Source organism: Choloepus didactylus, chromosome 5 (genome assembly GCF_015220235.1).
Source record: "Choloepus didactylus isolate mChoDid1 chromosome 5, mChoDid1.pri, whole genome shotgun sequence".
NCBI lineage: Eukaryota > Metazoa > Chordata > Mammalia > Pilosa > Megalonychidae > Choloepus > Choloepus didactylus.
Genome location: NC_051311.1, coordinates 57,544,177 through 57,561,830, shown reverse-complemented (window position 1 = coordinate 57,561,830; position 17,654 = coordinate 57,544,177).

Genomic DNA, 17,654 nt, shown 5'->3' with positions numbered 1-17,654 from the left:
TCAGAAACCACATAGAAGAGTTAGAAGAGTTGCTGCAATTAAAATGAAAGCTTTTGGACACTCAAGCAAGAAGAAAATTCTACCCTCATCACTGGAGATGTTGATTTAGTAGGTCTAGAGTGGCACCTGGTGAGATATATGTTTTTAAGTGTCCTAGCTAATTCTAGTTGAGTAACTAGTGACCCACACTGTCCTTCCCAACTCTCTGTCCTCTCTCTGTGCTTCTGTCATGTACTCAACATTACCTAATTTAAGGTAGACTGAAGAGTCTTCCCCATTACAGAGTTCATGGACCACAGATCCTAGAAGGTGGGTATGAAAAAGCCTATCTGCCTCCATAATAGAGAACAGCAGATCTCATTGTCTAATGTTTTCAGGGACTGCTTTGCATTCCCCTGAAGCAAGGCTATTTTATCTTGCCTAACATTGAGAGGCCATCTCCTTGGTTCATCCCCATGGAAGATGGAGGAGATTTAGCTCATAAACAGTCTTTGCTAAGACAAGCATTTGGGTGGCCCAAATCAAAACTCAACTAATCAATCTTAAGGCATCTTGCACATTAACTAAGGCGCTACCTTGACAGCCTGATATGGAATGGGAATACCTAACTTCCCAGCATATCCCATTTATTCCTAAGCCCCTCTTCATGGTTATTTCAGCCCCTTTAGGGAGATGCACTAAGATGCTATTGCTCTGTTTCAGATTATGAAAGACCCAGTTTGGCCTAGAAAATGTTCATGGTGACATCACTTGGTCACCTAAGCTATAAATCGTCCTGGAAGAAACCCGACTTGGAGTTCCACTGTCTTCTAATGAAAACTCAGATGATCAGTGCTATCCAAGGTGCTAATAACTCCAGTTATCCCTTCCACATCGTGGGGATTAGGGGCGTGGCGCCCAAGCAATCTGGAAAATCCACATAAAAATTTTTTTTTTCAGAGTTTCAGGAAACCCCCCTAGCTGCCTCTTGATTGGCAGACACTGCCTCTCCTGTTACTTTTACATGTGTTGGCTAAGTATTTTTTTTAAATTTTCAAACCAACTCTTGCTGGTCTGAAAATCTGTAGGGGTAGACCTACACCTTCATTTTCCTTTAGGGAATCATATGAGGGTTTAGCCTTTTCTTGTACGATGCCAGAGTCTACCGGAATGCCTTTTTCATAGCAATCCTGCACATTTCTAGACTTTGTGTGTCATCTCCTGACCTTTGTGTGTTGTCTACGGCTTCTGCAAAACTCCCCCAAAATTCCCATTTAATTTCTTATGCTGACCCGTGATATACTGAAACCGCAATGGGGAATGTCACGATGTGGAACGGATAACTGTACCAGGTTCTTGGATTCTAGTGCTGTGAGCACTGGGTGGTGCAGTCAAATCTGTGGGAACCAGGTATACACGCATCTCAAGCGCCATAATGGAAGGAGGACTCACGCCTATTAATCAACATAAAGTCAGAGACAAAAACAGAAAAACGGCACCTGATGTTCTTTTCAGCCAAAGTCCCTGCTTAATTCCAAACATATTCTGCAGGCTGGATGGCGGGCAGCTGAAGGGTGATCAGTGTTATGCTGGAATTAAAGCCTGCTGCGATGTTAATGAAGAACCGCCAGTGGCTTTGCTGGAAGGTGATTTAGATCTACATAATTATGACTTAATCCCTCAACCTGTGACATCAAAAAGGTCCCTACCCAAGTGGAAGCTGCATGATTTCATGCCATAAAGAGTACAGCTGCGCAACTCCATTCCCTTTTGTGTGCAGAGCTCACATCAGTCATGATAGCTTTATTAAATGGTGTGACCCGACCCAATTTTTGCACGCCAAGTGCTATCATCCAATCAAAACCACAAAATGTGGCTGAGCAGGCTGTGAAAGAAATCAAGATCTGCATCTTAAATAGCAGATTAAATGCTCTGGATGGGAAAGCTGCTGGTGGGGGTGGGCATGGCTCAGGCCACCTCACTTCTCCAGCTGTGGCAACTGGGAGGTGCTGCCTCTAGCAGCTGGAGATGGAGAAGTCCTTGGAGCTGCCCAGAACTCCAGCAGTTACACTGGGATCAACCATCATGGCAAACAATCGCTCCTGGGACACATCTTCATTCCACACAGCAGGTTCCTAGGGCCAAGGAAAGCCTTCCTTGACCATTTAACTTCTCTATCTCCTGAGGGAGATGAGACAAGGACATGAGAATTACAGAGAACTTGCAGGCAGGGTCAACATTTCCTTTAGAAAATAGCTTGGGGCCTACTCAACCAGATGCAGTGCTGGTGCTTTGTGTCACAGGAGAGTGACAGAGGTTAGTTATGCTAGAGGTATTCGTCAGAGGAGGGACAGAGGTTATGTCCAGCTTGGGGTGGAGACATGGGGAAGGGATCAGGGATGTTTCAAGGAGGTGGCATTTGGCGTTGGCTTACAGGAAGGATAGAACTATGTTTTTAGACATGGGAAAAAAGAACTGCATGTGAAGGGAAGAGCTTATTGGGTTAAGACTGTGTACTTGCATATTGGGAGCACTAAATACTTGAGTTCTGCTGGAACATGAGTCTGAAGAGTTGTAGCGTGAAAGATATTGGAGCCTGACAATGGAAAACTTTGAATACCATGAGAGACATTTAAATTTTTAACTGGGGGAGCTTGCTTCTCAGTTGTTTGTTTTGTTTTGTTTTAAATGCAATTATTGAGTTATATTCACATACCATACTATCCATCCAAAGTATACAATCAGTGGCTCAGAGTAATCATCACCGAGTTGTGCATTCATCACCCCAATCAATTTTAGAATGTTTTCATTACTCCAAAATAAAAATAAAAAATAAAAATATAAAAGAAAACCCAAACATTGCATACCCCTTATTCCTGCCTCCCATTTTTTACCCCTAGTATTGGTATGGTAAATTTTTTACCATTCATGAAAGAATATTAAGATATTACTGTTAACTATAGTCCATAGTTTGCAATAGGTACATTTTTTTCCCCATATACCACTCTATATTTATCAATAATAAACTCTCTGTAAGAAGTGTCGTACATTTGTTGTGGTTCATGAAAGAACTCATTTATATTTGTAGTGTCTATCCCAGACATCATCCACCACAAGGTTCACCGTGTTACACATGTTCATATTTTTACCTCCAGCTTTCCTTCTGGTGACATATGTGACTCTAAACAACCTCTTTCACCCACATTCATGGATAGTTCAGCACTATTACTTATACTCACAATAATGTGCTACCGTCACGTTATTTATATGTATATTTATATGAATACATTTCTATTCCCCGTCGGCCTAAAATCATCTGCAGTGGCTGGCTTTATCAGTAGGTCATGTGGGACCAGGTTGTGTACCAGGAAGTCACTTAAGCAGAGCCTCATAGGAAGATGACCTTGGGAGGACCTGCCCAGAGAGGTAGGAGGCAAGAGGAAGCCTTGTTAAGAAGGGGCTGCAACCACCTGAAAAAGAAGCAAAGAAAGTCTGAAGTAGAACAATGGCAGTAAAACATAGAAAAGAGGATGAACACAGGAGGTGAAATTATATCCACCTGGCAAATGCTTGGGGCTGGGTAGCAGGGAGAGAGGAATGGGGCATATGCTGTCAATGTTTTGAGCTTGTTTTGAACAGGTTTAGTGATGACGGGAGGATTGTGTGTGGGGGCGGCCTGGGGTGACCGTGGGGCCCCAGGTAGAGGAATCCAGCAGGCACCTGAAGAGGGGAGAAACGGAGAGGTCATTCATCTTGGCAAGTGAGCTGACACTTTGAAAACAGCTGGAAAATAACAGTTCTACTATACAGGAAATGAAATGGGAAAACACCATCCTATTAATCTGTTTAAAGGTTGTTCTAATCTGGTCAAATGTGTGGGCTTAACTAATAATATTAACACAGAAAAGTTCTGATCGATGGCAAAAACTGCTTGAACTTTGCTTTCTGCAGTCATCCCCCTCTGTGGAAGGATGAAGTAATGAAATGAGTAAATTTGTTTGTCAAAGAAAGTCTCTCCCAACTGGAAAAATGCAAGCTTGAGCTCAAGCCTGAAGCCCTGCAGCCTCCAGGGAAGAGCTCCCTGCTTTGCTATTTTGACCGTAGGAAGAAACGGAAATGGAGACACTGAGAGAGTAGGAGGGTAAAGCAGAGATGAGCAGGAAGGTAAAGCAGAGATGATCACAGCTCAGCTTTCTTTGGAGAGTTAATTAGTTGGTGAGCTTTGAGCTCCCTGAGAGAGAAGCAGCTCAGGTCATCAAAGTATTCTTAATTGATGCATCCAGAGAAAGAGACAAAAGCAGCAGCATGCTGGAAGACCTTGGATGCTTTTAGCACCAGAGTGACGGAAAGCATTTTCTTTAAAGCAGAGTAAGAAGAGCCTTGGTTAAATTAAACAGTGAAGGGTAGGAGAATATACTCAACTCATACCCGGCCATACGTAACTCCTCCTATGCTTAAGTATTTATCAAGCCAGGTAAAAGTGAATGATATCTTATGTGTTCTCTTGTCACCAAAACCACTCACTATCTCAGTGCTGTTCAATAGAAAAATAATGAGAGCCACAAGTAATTCAAAAATTTTTCCGGTAGGTATGTTTAAAAAGGCAAAAAGAAATGGGTGAAATTAATAATATTTAACCCAATATATCTAAGATGTTACCATGTCAACATGTAATCAACAGTAAAAAGTATTGAATAATTTAAAATATTTTTGTATGAAGTCTTCAAAATCGAGTGTGTATTTTACATGTGGAGCACATCTCAGTGGCTCCAGGTACATGTCAAATGCTCAATGGCTGCCTGTGGCTAGCTGCTGCCCTTTAGGACAGCACAGCATTTCACACTTTACCTCTTCTGGACAGGGGACTTCAGACATGCTAAGCTATTGATGCACATCAGTTTTTCAGTTATGGTTCCTATCTCATTCTCAAAACGAGTGATCTTTCTTCATTTCAAAATTTTTGACCAATTGATTTGTTTGAAATTTCTTCAAAATTATAAGGCATTTCCTCCTGTTTAAAGGTATGCTATAGGACACAGTTTACAAAACACTATTTTGTACAAAGGCCAGCTGGAATCTCAAGCAAATTTCTGTGGGAAGGGATACGGTGGAGGGATGAGAACTAGCATTTACTGAAAGGCTTTCTATATACCGTATACCTTGCCAGGTGCTGTATTTACATTATTTCATTTAATTGTCACATCAACCTGGGCAATATGTTTATGACTCCCATCTTTCAGATGAGAAAACTGTGGATAAAAGAGGCAGAATATCTTGCTCAAGTACTTGTTAGCATTAACAGCTAGTGAGTGTCAGTTGTAAGAGTCCTAATTTTCAGTATCAATGGTCCTTTCAGCTCTGAGTAACCTAAAGACAGAGGTCAATCCTGCAGGAAGTGGTACTAGGTGGATTTCCTTACTTTTGGCAGTGAATGAGCCCCAGGGGGGCAGGCCATGTGGGGTTCCAAGCCTGTCTCACATTCTGATCAAGGCACACAGGTCACTGACATATGCCCCCACCTCATATAGCACACAGCATTGAAACCACCTACATCTCCCCTTAGGGTGGGGCAAAGAGGGAAGCAGGGAAGCAGGCTAATCCAGTTGTACACCCCCTACTCTGGCAGTCCCCAAACCCCTTCTGTCCAATTAAATTCTGTCCCCAAGGGCTCAAGGATGGGACTTTACATGACATCTTAGTGATGGCCCTGCCTCGTGCCCAGCCTCAGAAGATCCAGGGAAATACCCAGCTTATGGTGACCTGCAGGGTCAAGAGAAAAGGGAGCCACAGGTAATGGCAATAATAACAATACATTTTTTAACATGGTTGAAAAGAGCTCCATACAGTGCACAAAAAAGGGCAAACAGACTGGGTAAGAAGAGAGGCGAAGGAAAGGGGGAAGTGGAAAAGATGATGTAGCCTGAAGAAGCATCCTGCTCCTAAAGTCAGAGTTTTGGAGCTCACCTGGTAAGCAGGTGAGGGAAAAGGAGCCAACTTGCCTTCCGCTGCCCCCTCTCTCCTGTCTGCTCAGTCCCACCTGCTGTTTCTGCATCACCTGGTCAAAAACAGTACTTGGCACTTTCTGCTTGCCTTACTTTTACCCTAACTCATTCAAGTATAAGCTGAGTGAAGGCAAGGGACCGTGACTTTACCCACGTTTATACTTCACACTGCCTTTATCATGGTGCTTTGCACATAGGAGGCACCCAAAACCACTTGTTGAATGGAATTTAAGGGTAAATTTGGGGTGCATTGTGGGTATAAGGTTGAAAAGTAAAAAGGTTAAGGGTAAAAACAATCACTGAGAAATTCATTTGAATTTGAGAGAGAGAGAGAGAGACAGAGACAGAGACAGAGAGACGGGATGAAAATGCTGAAAAGGGACCAAATTGGGAGAAGAGGTGCAGGCAGGGTGCAGTCCACAGACCCCTGAAGAGCTCTGGAGAAATCAGAGACCAGGCATCGTGTTATCTCATTATCACATTAAACAGCTGAGCACAGGAAGACTGCCCTTTGTTGACAGATACCTGTTTGATCTCATAAAGGACCATGGAGAGAAAAGTTTCCAACGGCTTCCTGTGAAATTTCTTTGCCTTTCACAGAGAAAGCTCTCTAAATAACAAAAGAGAAATGTATGTGAAGGGATTAACTGCCCCAGATTCTACCAAAAAAAAAAAAAAAAAAAAGCTCAATTAATCGTTTGACCATTTGAAACATCCCGAGAGTGGTTACCATCCCCTAGGGAAATAATGAACCACCCAAGCTGTCCATAGCCTGGACAAAAGGCACCCACTTTCAGTACCCGTAGTCCCCTTTCTCTGACCTCCTACTCCTTCCCTCCCAATAAGCAGGCAGGTGATTTTCAAGGGTTTAGGATTCACACTCCCGAACCAAAAAGGAGGAAGATGATTCTGCCCTAACCTACTTCTGAAAAACCCCCCTGGGAAGCCTTGCGATCCTGAAGATGGTAATTTATTATGAGCCCCACTGGAAAAGCTCCAAACACTCTGACTCACAAAGCAGGGTTGGCTGGAGAACAGGTATCATCCCCCCATTTTGGAGAAAAGAAAACAAAGGTTAGGGAAGGGCCACAGCAATGAGATGGCAAGGCTTTAACATCGAGTAGCTTTAACAATACAGGAGATGATTTTTCCACATAAGAACTCCAGAGATCGGTAGCCCCAGGGTTGTAAATACAGCTGCCCAACCACATATCCAAAGACACAGGTTGTTGCCGAGGGTCCACTGGGCCACACTCACAGGCTGGCCTGTCTTTAGACCACCAGAGGCTGACACAGTTCCCAGAGTTCTAAGCAGAAGGTCACCAACCCACGGGAAAATAGACCATTTCCTTCTCTGGATCTTTAAGAGCCGAGAAACCGTTCCCAGAAACTCTTCCAGCAGAGACTGCCATTGGCCTGGCACGTCTCACCTGCCCATCCTAAACCAATCACCAGCAAGGAGCAGAGCATGCTGATTGGCTGGAGTCAATGAAGGGTGCCCAGCTGGGAGCATGTGATTGGCTGGAGTCAGTCAAGGGTGCCCAGCTGGGAGCACGTGGCTGTGGAATTCAGGTTCCATGAGGAAGGAGAGGGGGAAGTTGGAGGTCAAGGTTGGGGGGATGGAAGTTCAACAGGCAAATATCAGGGTGTCTCCTGACTCACAGTTTTAATTCTACTTGTTAAGCTAATGAAATCCCATCGTTTTTCTCCAAGAGATTTCAGTGGCATTTGATTGTATTTCACAGTTTTCTGTGGGATGCAGAGGGTGTAATAAATCACAAACAGATCAGAGATGTGGGTTCACATTTTTTGCTGTGCCACCTAGTAGCTTATGTGCTCGACTTAGGCAAGTCAGTGAACCTCCTAAACTTTTGTTTCCTCACCTGCAAAATGGGGATAATAATACCCACCGTTGTGAATATTAAGAAACAGTTGTGTAAATAATCCAGCACAATGCCTGGTGTATAGCACGTACCCTTAATGTGAAATCCTTTATCCCATCTGTGTTAGAAATAGTGGCAGTACCAGGTGGGGCAATTGCATAACTTGCTAGCAGGTTGAGATCTTAGATTTGTTTTCAGTGGAAACACATTAAATAATTCACAGTTCCACAAAGCCCACTGAGAAAATTGGAAGAACGGGGTATGTTTCAAAAATACAGTGGAAGGGAGGCACCTCAGAGCTAGTCTAGCAAATTAGGGGGCCCAAACAAAAAGGAAAACATTGACATGTTCTTTCTCTCCTCATTGGGGCTTGGTACTCTGCTTGTTCATTTGCCTGTGATAATGCAGATTGCTGGGTTCAAAAAAGGCACAGTTACTTACACCCTCCTCTGCTTTCCCTTAGTACTTGGAACAAGTATTGTTACTATCTAATAATAGATTATTAGTATTTATTACACTGTATTATAATACCCACCCATCATTATGAATCATCTGTACGTAGCTCCGTTTCTCCTACTAGACCATGGGTTAGCATGAGTACCTTTTCTTATTTATCTTGTCTCCATAACGGAAATTCCAGGAATCTAGAAGCTTCTAGTAATTGTGTAAGTTACAAAGAGAGATTGCCATTTTCCAACTAAAATTTGACTCCTTTTAATGCTGTGATGAGGTCATGAGATGCTCATTTCCTCACGTCTTTAAGGCTGGCTGTAAAATTAGCAGAGCTCCCTGGGATGATCCGCTAAGAAGGCTAGGGAGGGCTGAGACTTTGGCCCACATTTCATTTTTAGGGAGCTGCCATCTTCTTCCTGAGACATTCCTTTCTTATCTCAGCCCCTCTTGGCAGCTTTCTTTTTAACGGGGGTTCTTTGAGGGGGCGTTTTTGTTCCTCTTCTAGTATAGTGGCTGAAAATTTATTGAATCAGCACTCTTCGATTTGCCACTTTTCTCCTCAAGCTGTGCATTTCCCAGACTTGCTTTAAGAAAAATGTCTAATTTTCTAATAACAAGCTTGTGTTTAAGCAATGGTGGCCTTGTCCCTATTTCAGATTTCCACACATTACTCATGCTGTGATGTTTCATCACTTTAGACAGTTGGGTGTTTGAATGGTGGAGCTCGGAAATGTCATTTTGACAGCCTATGGCTCAGCTTCTACAGTTTGTCACATAATTAAAATGCTTATGTTCTTTTGCTCTCAATTAATACATTAATGGATCTGCTTAACAATGAAACCTACTCAGTCCCTGCATTTATTGCCTCTAATCTGAAACTAGGTGGGTGAAAAGCTGCAGTGACACTAACAGCAGACCAGGATTTGTTTTGGGCAGGGGAGGGAGAGAAAGGGGGAAGCAAGACATACTCATGCTGCAAACCCCAAATCCTGCTTCCCTAGTAAGTTACAAACACCAACCGATATCTTAGTGATGGAAGTTTGCTAAAGGCTTAAAGCCAATAGCCTCACTGTCTTTTGTCTTTGGGAATTAAGTGGACTTGTCTTTTGCCTGTGTTACATCCCCAACCTTCCCTTTCAAAGCACCTGATCCATTTCTTGATAATGTCCAGTGCTCCACTCAGCCCCTGTGTCAAGACAAGGGCCTGTGATTTCCAGGTGCTGACCTCTCGTATCTCTTCTTACTCTCCTCCGTCTTTCTTACCTCAGTGTCACTGTTTCCAGTCTGAGTATATTCCTGCTTTCACAGTCTTGAATGTACCCAATGCATTCTTTTCTTTCCCAATCATCCCCTCTTTTGTTCATGTATTCCTGTATAGGCAATTCAATCGACAATTGCCTTACTAAAATCGCAGCCACTTCAGTGGATGGTGTTGTGAAACAATATAGATCCTTTTCCTCTTTACTCAGAAAAACTGTCTTTTGTGGTCAAAAAGAAAATTAGTAGCAGCTGAAAGTGGAATTTTAATGACACTAAAACCTAATTGTTATTCAGCTTGCACTTTAAATCCTACCTCTTCTTCCACTAATTCCTATTAATTCATCAGCTAAACAATGTGGATTCTACTAAAGATTCTGACATCTAATTCTCTGCCTGTGCAGGTTTATTGCCAGGGTGAAAAGTACTTTGTCTTTTTACTTGCATTTTAAAAAATAAACACAATGAAAATATAAAATATTATTTAGGATTTATCTAAAAAGACTTGGCAGCTTCCTTGAGAAATGGTTGGATGGGGAAATATGAATCCAATTTGGAAGTCCTCTCCTCAAACTGTAAGTAATATTTGAGTAAGTATGGTTTGATTTCACATGAAGATCTATCTATCTTTAACTTTGATTCATATCCATTTATTTTTTAAAATTTAACATAAAAAGTAATTTTGAGATAGCAAAGGATTAGGAATTAGTCATATAACTGTAAATTGTGATGGTTGTGGTCTTTGGAGTAGTTCAGGTTTACAAAATATCCAGTAAGTAGTCCATTGATTATTCCCTTCTGAGGCCTAAGCCTGAGATTCTGGTGTCAGGAGGTAGTGGGATGTTTATTAGGGCAGAACTATGATCTTATGAATTCAATCAACAATGGGGGTAGTTGGCAGGTATAGGAAGAACTATAATTGTGACTACATGTGTGCCCAGGATTCATACTTAGGGTACCTAATTCTGGGTGTAATTTGCAGAATGATGTAATTCAAGTCCGGGTACATGGCAGAGGCCCTTCTGGACTCAGTCAGTCTGGTTTAATACTGGAGGCAGGCCTGGTTGTTTGCCCAATTTGTAGGTTCAACTGCATAGAAGACAAATGAGCCAGATAAAGATACAGACCCTTTGAGAGAGAATTAAAGGAGCAAGATAAAAAAAAAAAAAAATACACTGTGATATCTCTCACGTTAACTTTCGATATGATAAATTATTGCTTAATGTAATCTAACATTGGTTTACTTCTCATGTCCAAGTTATGAACATATTTCTGTGGCTACATAGAAATAAAAAGAGCAAGAGAGATGACTCCTGGGTCTCTCTGCCTCAACCTTCAACCTCCAAACAGAATGTGAGTACTATGGGGAAATATCTCGGGAGACTAACTCGTTTTATTTGTTCCTGTCAAGTGATTGTCTTTATTTTCACTGATTCTTATCAGTCAGGGGCCCAGCAGGAAACATTAGGCCCACTTAGGATTCTGAAGAGAATTTAATAAAAGGACTATTTACAGAGGTCTGGGCAGGACTAAGAGAAGGAACAAGGGATGTTGAGGCACTGGGGGGCCTAACCACAACAGGAAGCTGTTACCACTTCTCAGCCTGAGGATGAAGAGAGGCAAATAGCATTGCCAGAGCCTGGGGAAAGCTGAGGCTGCGGCAGGGGGGAGGCTCTGGGCCAGAACCATAGCCATAGAGGGATGCAGGACATGGGTGGGGGGAAAGGGGGAGCACTCCTCCTGTCCTCCCATCTCCTGCCTCCCATTGGCTAAGAGCAATCCAAAGACAGAAGGCAAAGGAACGCAGGTGATGCAGTCCATAGGGATCACCCCTCTAGGGATGCCAGAGACGGGCAGTGAATGGAGAGGGCAGGGGGGAAGGGAGACTAACCAGTGCCTATGCCTTACAGATGATTGAATTAATACTGGTTAGGGTGCTCAGTGATGCCTCCCCTGTGATTAGCAACATCTTGCCCACTGTGGTGGTTTGAAGCTGTGTGTACCCCAGAAAAAAACATGTTCTTAATCTAATCTTTTTCTGTGGGTGTGAATACATTTTAAGTAGGAATTTTTGATGAGGCTACTTCAGTTAAAGTGTGACCCACCTCACTCATACTGGAGTCCTTTATACATGGAATGAATACAGAAAGAGAAGGGGGGAGGGAGGGAGAGAGAGCGCCACAGAAGAGGCTGAAAGCAACAAAACCTGGGAGAGAAGGGAGAGACCTTCAGATGCCACCATGTGTCTTGCCATGTGGCAGAGGAGCCAAGGATCAATGGCAGCCAGTCTTCAAAAAGAAAGCATCGCCTTGATGATGCCTTGATTTGGACATTTTCTCAGCCTCAAAACTGTAAGCTAATAAATTCTCATTGTTCAAGCCAGACCATTTCATGGTTACAGCCTAGGAAACTAAAACATCTACTTTGCACAGTGTTAATGCCCTCTGCCTAACGAGATTTGTTTTTCTTTTAAGAATTTTAAACATTAAAAAAAAAAAGAAATAGAATTAAGAGCAACTCCTAAATAATTAAAATCGTATTTCTCAAATATGATTTTTATTCAAAAGAATTTTGTAAAAGCCATAAATCACTTTCTGAATTAGTTCACAGCCAAGGTGGACTCCAAGTAACTTGATTTGGTCAGGGACAAAAATCAAAACATAGCAAAGCAAGAGTGCCTTGAGGGAATGTCAATAATTAATGAACTTTGAAAAGTGCCCTAAGCCTCTATTTATTTATAATAAAATACTATGCATACCCAGAGCTGTTTGTATGTGTAAGACTCTTTAAAATCAGGTAAATTATTCAACTACAAATTTACCCACCTGGGTATCTAAGGAGAGTGAGGGGTCAAAGGCCAGGCTTCTCTCCAATTCTGTTGGCTATTCATTGTTGCTCTCTGAAAATGAACATTACCAATGTCCCAAGACTCATCAAAAGGCCCTATGGCGTGATGTGATTCAGGATGTGATTTCTCTTTTTATCATCCACTTTCTGCTTTTGATTATGCAATATTTAATTTGAAGGAAAAGAATTCCAAAGCCACTTCTTATCTATTTGAACTTTTTCATGCAAGTATGGGTCTTTTCAGTATTGTTATTTCTATGTGTCTCCTAGACTTTTTAATTCTCTTAGCTTTTAGCATTATTGCTGACCTTGTGGAAGACTGGAGTGCTCCCCAGACAGTAGGACATAAAATTAGAAAGAATGTCCAAGTTGAGGGAATATCCATGAGGCCCATTTGGCTGGACAGGAAGCCAGTACAGCAATAGTAAAGCTGTGAGGTTTGTTCTTTCCCTTTCACAGATTCTAAAGGGCTTTCTTTATGCCACTTACTTAGAAAATACTCATAAGTGTTCTTTGCATTGTTGGAAAGATTTGCAGCTTGACAGTGGCAAAGACCAATATGATGTCACTGGAGGAAGACTCAGGAGATAAAGATTCTAACCTTAATCTGTTACTAAACAGTTGGGTAAGATTGTATGCAAGCCAGACACTGAAGAGATAAATTAGCTTTTGCTGCCTTACAAACCACCCCTAATCTTAGTGGCTTAGAACAACCATTTACTTAGCTCATGATTCTTTGTGTTGACTGGACAGTCCTTCTGATCTGGGCCATCTCAGCTGATTTGTGTTGCGCTCACTCGGGAATGTTAGGTCAGCTGGCAGGTTGGCTGGTGCTGGATGATGTAGGATGGCTTCCACATGTCTGGCAAATGGAAAGCTGTTGGCCAAAGTGATCGGAGAATCTGGGCCCAGTGTCTCCCATTACCCTGTAGCCTAGTCCAGATTTCTTCACAAGGTCACAGCATTCTCAAGAGCAGCAAGAAAGAGCAACCTCAGTGTCTGAGTGTTTTTCAAGTCTCTGGTTATGTCACTTTTGCTACTGTGTCATTGGCCAAAGCAAGTGACATGGCCAAGCCCAGATTCAAGAGGTAGATTGTTTGTATACAGGGATATGAAGAATTGATGTCCATATTTGCCCTCCACCTCACTGTGTTAGGTCCCAGCTCTGACTCTAAAGAAGTCGTTATCCTCTTTGAATGCTGGTTTGTATCTTTTTATTTCTTTGGCTGCTTCAGAGTCCAGGTGCTCCTTTTTGAGACACGCATCCTGCTAATTTAATTCCAGACACTCATCTGCACTCAGGAGGAATGAAATGACAGTCACATTCAGTATACTCACTATAAAGAAAAGATTTTGAACAATCAATAAATGTTCATGATATGCAAAGCACTTTTTGCAAGAAAGAGAGGCACCTCGGTGGAGAAAGGTAATTGAGAATGTTTGATCATAAGGTGTAGCTGGAAATTGTGTAAAGTACCTAAAATGTAGTGTACATCAGAGGCCAATAGAATCTTCTGTTATTCTCATGGGAAAAGCATCATCTATGTATAAAATACTTTATGAAAAAAGAATTATAAGGTCCCTCTCCTCTTGGTTGTCAGTATCTCCCGTTATGTCACATTTTTAGTTCCTTCTTTTATGTCTCATCCTTTATATTCTGTTAGGGCATTTTGACACATGAGGCAATTCCATCCTCGTCCTCACTCATGTCCACCATGTCCTTTTCTTCCAGGAAGGCAGCACCCTCCCCCCTCTTCCCAACTTTCTTTGAGCAGCTTCTATTTCTAGGTTAATCGCTTCTCAGATGACTCTTCCTGAAACACACACAGGCCAACCTCCTTGTGTCTCTTTATGCCCCTTCCCTTCCTGGAATGCCCTCCTCTCCTGTGTGTCTCTTTCCTCCTTCAAGACTTAGCTCAACTCTCACCTCATGCATGAAGCTTCTTCTGTTCCCAAACACATGTTCTGGAGTGCCACTTTATCTGAGCTCAAGGAAAGATTCTATAATGAGTGAGCTGTGTCTGCCAAGAGTAGTAAAGGGGAAGTGGTGGCTGAGTGCTGGCTCCAGCTAGCCCCTCCTTGAGGGCGTGTAACACAAACTGCAGATCAGTGAGGTGGGGTTTATTGTCTCTTATGTACTCTTCTAAAAATGTCTTTATCTTGGTGCCCTAACCATAGTGCAAATCCCTTGAATGAAGAGACCAACTTGAACTTTGTGGTATCCCCGGTACCTGACACAGACTCTTTCACGTATATAGGGGCTCGTAGGTTGTGTAACCGATGGGTGATAAGGGTGACCTGGGTGTTTCCTGTGCTTTACAACAGAGCCTGCATAATTTGTTTCTCCCTAAAGCGCGACATTTCCAAACTCGTTCTTAACTAGATGAAGTACATTGCTATTTTAGAAGTATGGGCTCTGGTGGGATTTCTTGCACATTTCATTCACCTGTCTTCTATTTACTCTTCCTTCTGTTTTTATTATTCAGTGCCATCGGGATGCCTTCGTTTTACTAACTTGAGTCTTTCTTGAGTCTTTCAAGCTCTCTTTCCTTTCAACCACCTCCTGCCATTATTTCTTCCTGAATTCCTCATGGTCTTCTTTGATCTGCTTCAATGTCCTGGCATCACATCCTTGAGTCCTAATATCTTCTTCCAAAATATTTCATATAGTCCTTCTGGTCTCATTTTAATAATTTTGATCCTAATTCTCTGTGACTTCCCTTATGAAATCCTCCTTTCTGTCTGCTAAGCTGGAAATTCTTGGCAGTCCTTATCTAGTCCTCTGTTCAGATTTTATTCATGACTCAATGCTTGCAATTCCTTAGCAAACAATTCTTCATCGGCTTGACTTTTCTGCCTTTGTCTCTGAGCTTTTAAGATTACCTTTTCCTAGACTGCAATTTTTATCTTTGATCTCAACACCAGTATCTGATCCAGGCATCTCTATTAGTGGGGCACCCCAGAAAATGCCTTTGATATCTGCAAGAACAGATATTATTTGTCTCAGCAAGTCCTGCCTGGACTTTATCAGGTTCTATTAGCCCAATTAATTACTACAATCATAATCTAAAAGCAGTTATTTTCTGCCAAGGTGACAAATGAATTTCCTCCTATGTTGTACTACCTTTCCCTGACTTTCCTTATAATCAGCATGAAGGTCAGAGTGTTTGTCTGCCAGGTGATGCTCTCATGGCTCCCTACATTTTCCCTTCTTAGCCCTTATGGCAGTTGAAATTAAACCATCATTTGTGTAATTATTTGTTTAATGTCTATATATCCATTAGGTTTTATTAGCTAATTTGCTTGTAGCCAGAACATGTGTTCCTTCCCCATGAAGAATCATCCCTTCTGTGATGAAAATTAGAAAACATAAAAGGATAAGAAGTTAATGGATAGAATTATCTCAGATTTAAGGTTCTCCCTCATAAAGTTTTGCTAAAATGGTTGAGTAGAAGTTTCGTGTTGTGATTAAGGACAAGGCTGGGAAAGCTAACTCTTGGTTTGAGCCCTCACTTGCCATCGTGTGACCTTGAGTGGGTTACATAACCTCTCTATGATTATCTCTCCTTATCTAATATTGGGATAATAATATCAATCTCTCCCTGGTAGGGTCTCTGTGGGGATTCAATGAGTTTATATATAAAGCACTTAGAAAGGTGCCTGGTACATAGTGATTACTCAGTTCTACGTGTTAGCTGTGGTTGCTGCTTTGTTTTAATTATATCAGTGGTGCCTTCTGCAGCCTATCTGCTCTCCCCATTTCATGGTATTCTGCAGAAATCATAGTCTTCCATAAAGAACACCATAAGTTCTATGTACAGCCATCTCAACATCCCTGAGAAATGTTGTTCAACCTGTTTCTTATTACACAAAATAAGGAGAAAAACATTATTTGCCTTGCCCAAGGTCCACACCCCTAGGAAGGTACTCTTTCCAAATAAGGGGAACAGAGAGCTCTCTGACTTTTGTTTCCATTTTCTATGCGGTCAGGTCTTACATCGGAGTGCTAGCTCTGGATTGGGGAAACCCCTTGTGCTGGTTTGTATATATTATGTCCCCCAGAAAAAGCCATATTCTTTAATGCAATCTTGTGGGGGCAAATGCATTAGTGCTGATTAGGTTGAAATCTTTGGATTAGGCTGTTTCCATGGAGATATGACTCACCCGACTGTGAGTGACACCTTTGAGTAAGGTGTGACTTCTTGATTGAATGTTTCCATGGAAATGTGGCCCCACCCATTCAGTGAGTCTTGATTAGTTCACTGGAGTCCTATGAAAAGAGCCTGCTAACAGAGGGACCTCAGAGCAACTGAGTGATATTTTGAAGAGGAGCTGCAGCTAAGAGAGGACAAAATGCCCCAAGAGGAACATTTTGGGGAGTGCCATTTTGAAATGCAACCTGGGAGCAAGTGGATGCCAGCCATGTGCCTTCCAACCTAACAGAGATTTTCCGGACACCAGTGGCCATCCTTCAGTGAAGGTACCCTGTTATTGATGCCTTATCTTGGACACTTTATGGCCTTCAGACTGTAACTTTGTAGCCAAATAAACCCCCTTTATAAAAGCCAATCCATTTCTGGTGTTTTGCAAAATGGCAGTATTAGCAAAGCAGAACACCCCTGTTCCACACAGAAAAGCTAGGAGAAAGGGTAAATAATAACACTGAGGCAAAGCTACCAAGTACTGGAGCTAGTAGCTGGCACCCTCTTTCAAATTGAAGCACTTTACCCCTTTGGCTCTCCCCTCACAACTGCCTATCTCCTCTCCAGAGAGATGTTCTTGAGTGTCATGGGCTCAGACTGACACTCCTCCTCTCTCTCCTTCCTCTCATCCAAGGTGATAAGGATTAGAACTATTACAGAAAACCCTGCTCTCCTAGGTTCCTGTATTTCACTGCCTTTGCCCACTCTACCCCACTTCCCTGGTCCCAGGAACCTGGAGTCTTCTTTTCTTTCCTGCCTGTCCCCAAGTGCTTATACATACTTGCACGCACCACACACACATACACACACACACAACCATTTTCAGTATCTTGGTCTCACCCAGGTCAGGCTCTCTGTGCCTCACAATTAGTTCTTGAGAAACTACTTCATACTTTTGGAGAAAGTAGAGTCTTAATGGTTAAGATCAGGAGCTTTAGAAACAGAAAGACATGAGTTGGAGTTTCAGTTTGGGCACAAATTGTTTGACTTTGGGCAACATATTTAACGTCTTTAAGCCTCAGTGTTCACCT